Raw genomic sequence first — 12,424 nt, forward strand, 5'->3', positions numbered from 1 at the left:
TCGTACAAAAAGTCAGTTATATCTAAGTTGTATGCTTACATCCTGACCGATACATTAAAATATTAAAGATTTATAGCAAAACAAAATGTTTGTCTCAGGAAGTGCAGTTCTTTACTGATATGACTGTCTGTTTTTACAAAACAGCATGACATGTACTTTTGTATGTTTCTAACACTTTTACAATGTTGCATCTAAGTTGTAGATAAGTGAATAAGAAAAACACTTTAATATTTCAATTTGTGGAAACATTCCACAAATCTCAACCAAACAAGTTAGAGGTGTCAGCTTTACATACCCTGACACATATTTACCTTTCAAAATACTAAATATTCAATTAGTACAATCAGAAGCTTTAACTATTTACCAAAATGTCAAGCACATGATGTTTAACTAAATGTATCATCTTTTTATTTCAACTTTATCATAAGTATATCACTAAAATTATAGGCCAGAAAATAGATTTAGTATCACACAACATAAAAAAAAAAAAAAAAAAAAAAATATTGCTACTCTGCAACAAACATAAGTAAACAGTTTTGGTACCCTTTGTAACGAATTGGTGAATATTGTTATTCGTAGATTATCTGATGGTAAAGTGCATGTTTATATATCTCCAGAACGTATAATGCATAACTTGATTTTTAAAATTTCTTTATGTTTTAACAAAAAACCAATTTAAGTAAGCCTAGGTTTTTAACCAAACTTGACTTTTTAAAATAACTTTTATCTAATAACCAATTATGAGGTAATGGCTCATAAACTTGATCTCTTTCTTGACCTCAAAGGCATTGTAATAAGTTATGGAATATGGGTTATTTCATAAATTTAATTGTATTTTCTTACAAGTATGTTTCACTTAAATCCAAAATGAATATGCAAGTGTAGATGTAATCCTATTTCTTCTCAATCATTCTTTGAAAAAGAACACTATCATGAAAGATGCAAATTTCAGTTAAGTATGTGACTGCTTTGAGCCCTAATAGGAATCCAAATAAACAAGTATATTGAACAATTCAAACTGCAGAATAATGTTGAAGACTGTACATATTTGCATAAAAACATTCAAATTTATTTTATTGACCATTTTGGCAATGAGTTTTGAGATGACTTCAGCTGTGCATTATATTTTGTCAACCTAAAACTTCCATGAAATGTAAAATGTTATAATATTAGTTCTCTAAAATCTTTCATTGTGAATATATTTACGGTATGACCCTGTATTTTTATTTTTATTTTAAAAATAGGTATCCCTACATCATCACGCCAGTGTCTAAAATAAAAGAAAAGATGTTAACTGTATGTTTTAGTCATGACTTTTATGACACCATGGCAGATATTCATAGTACCGCCCCGTGAGTGAAGGCGGGCCTGTTTGAATGTGTAGATAAAGCGGCCCATTATCACTTCCAGCTACCAACGAGTAATGCTTCTGGGTACAGTCACTGATCCTAAAGGTTTCTACAAGAACCCATTGATCAGGAGTAAAAAGAAGATTAAAGACATAAAAAGGTACTATCTTTGAGGACCACAGACCCTACTTTGGTCTTGTTTGCACTGAACTATTAGGACTGAACTATCGCTGTTTAAGGACACAGGCCGCATCTTTAAGGTACTACTTTATATAATCTACACAGATTATGGGAGAAACTTTGTATTGTGATTAAAGAAAAAAACGTTTTCTTAAAAATATTTTCAGATTTTTTTCTGACAGCCACCATGCAAAGATGACTGATTGCTATTGTTCTCAAAATGCTGACGGTAATGTGCATGAAAGGCCTGAGTACGAGTGCAACCCTGTTTTTGATTGTCAAATAAGGTCTATTGTGGACAACATGTTTAAACAGCATTATAGGCACCATATGGTTTTTCTTCTGGAGAAGATCATTAATGATGCGTGTGATTCTAAACATGATTGTACAGGAGATGGCAAACGTGTGAAAAATCTCAAGAGAGAAATGGACGTTGTGAGAGGGGCCTTAAACTCATGGGCCGATACGCTAAATCATTTGACACACCTGTGTTTTCATAGCAATGGTGCTGTCTGTGCAACCAATACAAAAATTATGGAGGTACTGACTGAATTGAGTGATGAGATGGGGGTAACGCAGGTTCTATGTATGTCCACATATATAACAGATATTTGTGTGTCACTGGTTTCACAAAACAAAATAACAAATATTGCTGAGATTGTGGAAGTTATGACAAGCCACATACTAGAACGTGACAGAATGCTTTTAGCAGCATTTCTTTGTTGTTTGGTAATTTTCAGTAATGTCTTTATTGTTCTAGTGTACCCTGTTTTTTCTTCAATGTATGACTGTATATATGTATTTATTTTCTTATTTAATTTGTCTTTATTATGGTAATGCAATCCATGTTTGTTCATTATGTACTACTCTATTTCAGTGTATATTTACTTGAAATAAAAGTTTATCAACTCAAGTGTCTATGCCTTTCCTGTAAAAAAGTAAAAAATTGAGCTATGTGCAAAACAGAATGGTGTGAAACAAATGATAGAAACATTGTCAAAACTGATTAAAAGCCTGTATTTATACCAAATGTATAATTAAATATTTAGAAAATTAGAATGTTGCAAAGTGTGTCAAGGATTGGTTACTTGTCTAAAGCATAAAGGTATAAACTGTAGATCATTTATTAGCGTTGGTTAACGTTTAAGACAACCCAATAACACACAGTTCTTATGTATAACGGTTTTGTAGTCAGTTTAGAAAGACAACCTTAAAATTTTCGCCCAATTTAGTTTTAAAGATGCACTGATGTACAATTTCATAAGTTCTCTTTCATTTGAAAAAGAGAATGAACAAAAGGTATACATGATATTGTTGGTTGTGTCTGGTTTAAAACCAAAAAATTTACAACTCAAACTTTCATGACAGTTCAAAAGAAAACATTTCTAATACACAGTACATTAGATACTGTTGCAAAAAGATGTTAATGCAGATTTAGTGGCAAACATTCATTTAGTTTTGTAGACAGATCGCACTATTGACGGATCACAGTATTATGTTTTTCTCTTCTTTTCATTCTTTTATAACTTGTTTTAACACATTTGATCTGTTTTTATCATTTTTAATATTTTTTTATTATTTGTTTTTATTTTTCTTAAACATGTCTCTTTTGTTCCTGTTTATATAAAGCACTTTGAATTGCCACTATGTATAAAATGTGTTATAGAAATAAACTTGCCTTGCCTTGCCTTGCCTTGCCTTTGTAGAGTCATACTTCTTGTGAAAAAAATATTGTGAAGAATTAGACAACAAAAGATAATTGGCAGTATAAATGGTTATTGTGACTTTTACTGTATGCATCGTAACAGATGCTATGAGAGTTGTGTAAAATTAGACTTTTAACACATATGCAAAAAAAAGTTTGTAAAGACATTTTGAGTTAAAAACTACAGCACTGGTTACTTGAATTAGGTCATATAATTTGGTATGATGACAGTGGTGGTAAAAACATAATTTAATGTTTCAAAAACATTCTGCATTAGAAGGTTGAAAAATAAACTTATTCATGGATTAAAGTTTACTGCAAAGTATTCATAAATAAAAAAGTGTTTACTCTTTGTTATTATTGTGCTTTGCTGACAGTATTGAGTGTAGCATTCAACTAGAATACAAATAATTGTGGCTAAGTGTTGTTATTAATGTTACTTGGGACACTTTAGAGGTTAAAAAATATTCTTAAATCATGAGTTGAGCCCCAGCCGTCTGGATGAAACCCCAAATTCTAACCTTTACACCATATTAGTGTAACCAATGTACTTTAAAACATCACTTTTTTTCTTTCCCCCAAATGAAACATCGTTGTTCCTAAAAACTCCTGAAGAAAGGGAACAACGTTATGTAACTTTTGAAAACTGACAGTTTTAAAAACATGTATGCTATGTTACATACAAACAGTTGTGCAAAATTACAGATTTTTAACACATGCATAAAACATTTTGTGTTGAAAAACTGCTACAGAGTGCAAAATCAAAAGCTTGAATTAGGTCAATGCTATTGGTTTGTAAAAATAAAGCTCCAGTCATGCAGTAAGTTTAATGAATAGTGTTTTAAACATCACTTTTCCAAGTGAAATGCACAGATAATGTTTTTATATTCAGAGTGAAAAACATTATGCTAGATTTTAGTTTGAAAATTTGAAAATGTGTTTGCCAATAAAAAAACATTGTTTAAAGAAGTATATACACTCCCAACAAATTGTGTGTAGTGACAATAATCTTGATTAAATCTATTGGTAGAAGAAAAGCATTATTTACCCTGTAAAAAAGTAATCAGTCTACTTTCAAGAGCTACTTGTAAACTGGACTAATTTTGACAAATTTGTAGACTTACTAGATTTGACACTGTTGTATGAACATATAAATGGTGGAATCAGTAGTTAAACTAGAAAATTTTACTATAAAACATTAAGTAGATTTAACTAAGGACTGGAGCTGTACTGTTTTTAGATAATCTGAGAGCCAATTTTTCTTCTTAAAATAATTATCAGCGGTTTTCCATTATTCTGAATAATATACATATTTCTCTTTATATGATCAAGTATTTGCAATGAAATAAAAACAGTTTAAATTTAAAATTCAGTAACTAAGTTGTCTAGTAATGCAATTACTACAATTTATTTTAATAAAATTACATTTTATTTATCTTTTGAAATAGAAATAACAATAATGTCTGATAAGACTGATAAGTCCTTTTTAGTAAATATTTTATGTTGATTTTTTAAACCAACACCAGTGATGACCAGTGCTCAAAACATTAGGCTTTGGATTAACTGTATTACAATGTGTACCATAAATTACAGGTCATGCATGTAAATAAATTGAAAACATGTTACTCAAAGGAAAAACTTTCATTTTAAATTGTTTTTCATAATAAAAGTTTTCATTAATTATAAAGACAACTTGAATTTACATCTGTGTTTTTCAACATTTTAGAATATTACATTTTAGATAACGTTGTTTTAAAAGGTGTGACAATTTATTGTCAATAAAGATTAAGATTTGTTATTTACTGGATTAATATTGTAAACATTTTCCCAGAGATTGGTTGCGGCTGGAAGGGGCTCAGCTGCGTAAAAACTTGCTGGATAAGTTGACGGCTCATTCCGCTGTGGCGACCGCGGATTAATAAATGTGCTAAGCCGACAAGAAATATTGTAAACATATTTAAATTTAATAGTCAGACAAAGATACATTAAAAAGTTTGTGTGTCTTTAAATATGTATTAATGTAGTAATAATGTAAAAAACAACATAACCTATTAATGAACATATTTAGTAAATACTGTGTCATGTATTCAAACATACAAGGCCAGACCCAAGTTCGCTCGAGCGCATGCACACGTACACACACACACACACACACACACACACACACACACACACGCACACACACACACACACACACACACACACACACACACACACACACACACACAGACACATACATATGCATACAGTTGACTGCATGTGGATATATAGATATCAGCACACTTTCTAATCACCTAACAACATATAGTAGTTAGTGGGAGACACCCAACACATACAATCAGATATACATATTCTACAGCTGATATAAATCTATCTTTCACAAGCAGTTGACGGGATGTTATCCAAAGTTTTCCTTATCATCACTCACACGCTCAGGCCCAGACTGACACACGGAGGTAACATCGGTATGAAAATAAAGAAATGTTTATGTTAATAGTTTATTAATTATAATATAATATAATATAATATAATATAATATAATATAATATAATATAATATAATATAATATAATATAATATAATATAATATAATAAAATATAATATAATATAATATAATATAATATAATATAATAATGTAATGATATAATATAATAGAATAATGTAATGATATAATATAATATAATAATGTAATGATATAGTATAATAGAATAATCATAATATATAATATAACTTAATTAAATTTAATATAAATATCAATATTATAATAATATTATATAATAATATAATATAATATAATTATAATATAAGTTAATAAAATCATGATTTAATATAACTTAATATGATATAATATAATACAATACATAATATTATTTAATAAAATATAATTATAATATAAGTTAATAAAATAATGATTTAATATAACTTAATATGATATAATATAATACAATACATAATATTATTTAATAAAATATTAATTTTATAAAACTTAATATAATATAATATAATTTGATGTAATATAATAAATATAAATTACTGTAATAATTAAAAATATTAAATAATGGTTCTAATAACACTAATTTAATTACCGTTATTATTATTATATTAATTTTATTTCAGTTTGATTAGAATTTAAATACCAATATTTTCATTACCTGGAAATAGCCTATTAATTTAATTAGGCTGATAATAATCTAATTACAGGAAATATAATTTAATTAGTCTGATAAAAATCTAATTACCGGAATTATTATTTTATATTAAACCGATAAGAATCTAATTACCGGAACTATAAAGTTTATATAAAAGGGGCGGGGCTTAGACCGGAAGTCCCGCATTAGTGGGCGGGGCTACAATCCATCAAACTTTTTGACAGGTAGTGCCCCATAAGTACTACTCCCCTGGCCCTCCACCTAGGGGCCTCTGACCCCAGCAAGCTACCCAGGGGTTCACTTCTCTCCCTAAACTGGCAGAATAGGCCCCAGGGTGCCCCCCTTACCCTCCACCTAGGGGTGTCTGACCCCAGCAAGCTACCCAGGGGTCCACGTCTCCTCCTGGACTTGCAGTATAGGCCCCAGGGTGCCCCTTGCTTTCCACCCAGGGACCTCTGACCCCAGCAAGCTACCCAGGGGTCCACCTCTCTTCCTGGACTTGTAGGATAGGCCCCAGGGTGCCCCCTGGCCCTCCACCTAGGAGACTCTGACCCCAGCAAGCTACCCAGGGGTCCACGTCTCTCCCTGGACTTGCAGTAGAGGCCCCAGAGTGCCCCACTGGCCCTCCACCTAGGTGCCTCTGACCCCAGCAAGCTACCCAGGGGTCCACCTCTTTCACTGGACTTGCAGTGAAGGCCCCAGGGTGCCCCTTGGCCCTCCACCTAGGGGCCTCTGACCCCAGCAAGCTACCCAGGGGTCCACCTCTCCTCCTGGACTTGCAGGATAGGCCCCAGTGTGCCCCCTGGCCCTCCACCTAGGGGCCTCTGACCCCAGCAAGCTACCCAGAGGTCCACCTCTCTACCTGGACTTGCAGGATAGCAACCAGGGTGCCCTTTGGCCCTCCACCTAGCGGCCTTTGACCCCAGTAAGCTACCCAGGCGTCCAGCTCTCTCTCTCTGGACTTGCAGTAGAGGCCCCAGGGAGCCCCAAGGCCCTCCACCTAGGGGTCTCTGACCCGAGCAAAGTACCCAGGGGTCCACCTCTCTCCATAAACTGGTAGTATAGGCCCCAGGGTGACCCTTTGGCCCTCCACCTAGGGGCTTCTGACCTTAGCAAGCTACCCAGGGGTCCACCTCTCTGCCTGGACTTGCAGGATAGACCCCATCATGCCCCCTGGCCCTCCACCTAGGGGCCTCTGACCCCAGCAAGCTATCCAGGGGTTCACCTCTCTCCCTAAACTGGCAGAATAGGCCCCAGGGTGCCCCCCTTGCCCTCCAACTAGGGGTTTCTGACCCCAGCAAGCTACCCAGGGGTCCACCTTTCTCACTGGACTTGCAGTAGAGGCCCCAGGGTGCCCCCTGGCCGTCCACCCAGGGGTTTCTGACCCCAGCAAGCTACCCATGGGTCCACCTCTCCCTGGACTTGCAGGATAGGCCCCAGGGTGCCCCCTGGCCCTCCACCTATGGGCCTTTGACCCCAGCAAGCTACCCAGGGGTCCACCTCTCTCCCTGGACTTGCAGTAGAGGCCACAGGGTGTCCCCTGGCCCTCCACCTAGCGGCCTCTGACAACAGCAAGCTACCCAGGGGTCCACATCTCTCGCTGGACTTGCAGTATAGGCCCCAAGGAGCCCATTGGCTCTCCATCTAGGGGCCTCTGACCCCAGAAAGCTACCAAGGGGTCCACCTCTCTCTTTGGACTTGCAGGATAGGCCCCAGGGTGCCCCCCTTGCCCTCCACCTAGGGGCCTCTGACCCCAGCAAGCTACCCTGGGGTCCACCTCTCTCCTTGGCCTTGCGGTATATGCCCCAATGTGCCCCCTGATCCTCCACCTAGGGGCCTTTGACCCCAGCAAGCTACCCAGGGGTCCACCTTTCCCCCTAGACTTGCAGTAGAGGCCACAGGGTGTCCCCTGGCCCTCCACCTAGGAGCCTCTGACACCAGCAAGCTACCTAGGGGTCCAACTCTCTCCCTGGACTTGCAGTATAGGCCCCAAGGTGCCCTTTTGCCCTCCACCTAGGGGCGTCAGACCCCAGAAAGCTACCCAGGGGTCCACCTCTGTCCCTGGACTTTCACTAGAGGCCCCAGGCTGCCCCCTCGCCCTCCACTTAGGGGCTTCTGACCCCAGCAAGCTACCCAGGGGTCCAGCTCTCTCTCACTGGACTTACAGTAGAGGCCCCAGGGGGCCCCATGGCCCTCCACCTAAGGGCCTCTGACCCCAGCAAGCTACCCAGGGGTCCACCTCTCTCCCTAAACTGGAGGTATAGGCTCCAGGGTGCCCCCTATCCCTCCACCTAGAGAACTCTGACCCCAGCAAGCTACCTAAGGGTCCACCTCTCTCCCTGGCATTGCAGTATAGGCCCCAAAGAGCCCATTGGCTCTCCATCTAGGTGCCTCTGACCCCAGAAAGCTACCAAGGGGTCCACCTCTCTCTTTGGACTTGCAGGATAGGCCCCAGGGTGCCCCCCTTGCCCTCCACCTAGGGGCCTCTGACCCCAGCAAGCTACCCTGGGGTCCACCTCTCTCCTTGGCCTTGCGGTATATGCCCCAATGTGCCCCCTGATCCTCCACCTAGGGGCCTTTGACCCCAGCAAGCTACCCAGGGGTCCACCTCTCCCCCTAGACTTGCAGTAGAGGCCACAGGGTGTCCCCTGGCCCTCCACCTAGGAGCCTCTGACACCAGCAAGCTACCTAGGGGTCCAACTCTCTCCCTGGACTTGCAGTATAGGCCCCAAGGTTCCCTTTTGCCCTCCACCTAGGGGCGTCAGACCCCAGCAAGCTACCCAGGGGTCCACCTCTGTACCTGGACTTTCACTAGAGGCCCCAGGCTGCCCCCTGGCCCTCCACCCAGGGGTTTCTGACCCCAGCAAGCTACCCATGGGTCCACCTCTCCCTGGACTTGCAGGATAGGCCCCAGGGTGCCCCCTGGCCCTCCACCTATGGGCCTTTGACACCAGCAAGCTACCCAGGGGTCCACCTCTCTCCCTGGACTTGCAGTATAAGCCCCAGGGTTCCCCCCTTGCCTTCCACCTAGGGGCCTCTGACCCCAGCAAGCTACCCAGGGGTCCACCTCTCTCCCTGGACTTGCAGTAGAGGCCACAGGGTGTCCCCTGGCCCTCCACCTAGCGGCCTCTGACACCAGCAAGCTACCCAGGGGTCCACATCTCTCGCTGGACTTGCAGTATAGGCCCCAAGGAGCCCATTGGCTCTCCATCTAGGGGCCTCTGACCCCAGAAAGCTACCAAGGGGTCCACCTCTCTCTTTGGACTTGCAGGATAGGCCCCAGGGTGCCCCCCTTGCCCTCCACCTAGGGGCCTCTGACCCCAGCAAGCTACCCTGGCGTCCACCTCTCTCCTTGGCCTTGGGGTATATGCCCCAATGTGCCCCCTGATCCTCCACCTAGGGGCCTTTGACCCCAGCAAGCTACCCAGGGGTCCACCTCTCCCCCTAGACTTGCAGTAGAGGCCACAGGGTGTCCCCTGGCCCTCCACCTAGGAGCCTCTGACACCAGCAAGCTACCTAGGGGTCCAACTCTCTCCCTGGACTTGCAGTATAGGCCCCAAGGTGCCCTTTTGCCCTCCACCTAGGGGCGTCAGACCCCAGCAAGCTACCCAGGGGTCCACCTCTGTCCCTGGACTTTCACTAGAGGCCCCAGGCTGCCCCCTCGCCCTCCATTTAGGGGCTTCTGACCCCAGCAAGCTACCCAGGGGTCCAGCTCTCTCTCACTGGACTTACAGTAGAGGCCCCAGGGTGCCCCATGGCCCTCCACCTAAGGGCCTCTGACCCCAGCAAGCTACCCAGGGGTCCACCTCTCTCCCTAAACTGGAGGTATAGGCTCCAGGGTGCCCCCTATCCCTCCACCTAGAGAACTCTGACCCCAGCAAGCTACCCAAGGGTCCACCTCTCTCCCTGGACTTGCAGTATAGGCCCCAAGGAGCCCATTGGCTCTCCATCTAGGGGCCTCTGACCCCAGAAAGCTACCAAGGGGTCCACCTCTCTCTTTGGACTTGCAGGATAGGCCCCAGGGTGCCCCCCTTGCCCTCCACCTAGGGGCCTCTGACCTCAGCAAGCTACCCTGGGGTCCACCTCTCTCCTTGGCCTTGCGGTATATGCCCCAATGTGCAACCTGATCCTCCACCTAGGGGCCTTTGACCCCAGCAAGCTACCCAGGGGTCCACCTCTCCCCCTAGACTTGCAGTAGAGGCCACAGGGTGTCCCCTGACCCTCCACCTAGGAGCCTCTGACACCAGCAAGCTACCTAGGGGTCCAACTCTCTCCCTGGACTTGCAGTATAGGCCCCAAGGTGCCCTTTTGCCCTCCACCTAGGAGCCTCTGACACCAGCAAGCTACCCAGGGGTCCACCTCTGTCCCTGGACTTTCACTAGAGGCCCCAGGCTGCCCCCTGGCCCTCCACCCAGGGGTTTCTGACCCCAGCAAGCTACCCATGGGTCCACCTCTCCCTGGACTTGCAGGATAGGCCCCAGGGTGCCCCCTGGCCCTCCACCTATGGGCCTTTGACCCCAGCAAGCTACCCAGGGGTCCACCTCTCTCCCTGGACTTGCAGTATAAGCCCCAGGGTTCCCCCCTTGCCTTCCACCTAGGGGCCTCTGACCCCAGCAAGCTACCCAGGGGTCCACCTCTCTCCCTGGACTTGCAGTAGAGGCCACAGGGTGTCCCCTGGCCCTCCACATAGCGGCCTCTGACACCAGCAAGCTACCCAGGGGTCCACATCTCTCGCTGGACTTGCAGTATAGGCCCCAAGGAGCCCATTGGCTCTCCATCTAGGGGCCTCTGACCCCAGAAAGCTACCAAGGGGTCCACCTCTCTCTTTGGACTTGCAGGATAGGCCCCAGGGTGCCCCCCTTGCCCTCCACCTAGGGGCCTCTGACACCAGCAAGCTACCCTGGGGTCCACCTCTCTCCTTGGCCTTGCGGTATATGCCCCAATGTGCCCCCTGATCCTCCACCTAGGGGCCTTTGACCCCAGCAAGCTACCCAGGGGTCCACCTCTCCCCCTAGACTTGCAATAGAGGCCACAGGGTGTCCCCTGGCCCTCCACCTAGGAGCCTCTGACACCAGCAAGCTACCTAGGGGTCCAACTCTCTAACTGGACTTGCAGTATAGGCCCCAAGGTGCCCTTTTGCCCTCCACCTAGGGGCGTCAGACCCCAGCAAGCTACCCAGGGGTCCACCTCTGTCCCTGGACTTTCACTAGAGGCCCCAGGCTGCCCCCTCACCCTCCACTTAGGGGCTTCTGACCCCAGCAAGCTACCCAGGGGTCCAGCTCTCTCTCACTGGACTTACAGTAGAGGCCCCAGGGTGCCCCATGGCCCTCCACCTAAGGGCCTCTGACCCCAGCAAGCTACCCAGGAGTCCACCTCTCTCCCTAAACTGGAGGTATAGGCTCCAGGGTGCCCCCTATCCCTCCACCTAGAGGCTTCTGACCCCAACAAGCTACCCAAGGGTCCACCTCTCTCCCTGGACTTGCAGTATAGGCCCCAGGGTGCCCCCTTGCCATCCACCTAGGGGCCTCTGACCCCAACAAGCTACCCAGGGGTTCACCTCTCTCCCTGGACTTGCAGTAGAGGCCCCAGGGTGTCCCCTGGCACTCCACCTAGGGGCCTCTGACCCCAGCAAGCTACCCAGGGGTCCACCTCTCTGCCTGGACTTGCAGTTTAGGCCGCAGGTTGCCCCTTGGCCCTCCACCTAGGGGCCTCTGACCCCAGCAAGCTACCCAGGGGTCCTCCTTACTTCCGGACTTGCAGGATAGGCCCCAGGGTACCCTCCTTGCCCTCCACCTAAGGGCCGCTGACCCCTGCAAGCTACCCAGGGGTCCAGCTCTCTCTCTGGGCTTGCAGTAGAGTCCCCAGGTTGCCCCCCCTGGCCCTCCACCTAGGGGCTTCTGACCCCAGCAAGCTACCCAGGGGTACACCTCTCTTCCTGGTCTTGCAGTATAGGCCCCAGGGTGCCCCTTGCCTTCCACCTAGGGGCATCTGATCCCAGCAAGCTACCCAGGGGTCCACCTCTCTCCCTGGACTTGCCGTAT

At 44.6% G+C, this 12,424-nt stretch overlaps 1 long non-coding RNA gene across 1 annotated transcript; it reads left to right on the forward strand.

The window, feature by feature from the left end:
- Positions 1-1,412: 1,412 nt before the first annotated feature.
- Positions 1,413-5,576, forward strand: LOC141375444 (uncharacterized). Its single transcript, XR_012383502.1, has 3 exons — positions 1,413-1,609; positions 1,697-3,303; positions 3,364-5,576. It is a non-coding gene; the product is annotated as an uncharacterized lncRNA (long non-coding RNA).
- Positions 5,577-12,424: the final 6,848 nt, after the last annotated feature.

The sequence above is a fragment of the Danio rerio genome, chromosome 7 (assembly GCF_049306965.1).
Source record: "Danio rerio strain Tuebingen ecotype United States chromosome 7, GRCz12tu, whole genome shotgun sequence".
Taxonomy (NCBI): domain Eukaryota; kingdom Metazoa; phylum Chordata; class Actinopteri; order Cypriniformes; family Danionidae; genus Danio; species Danio rerio.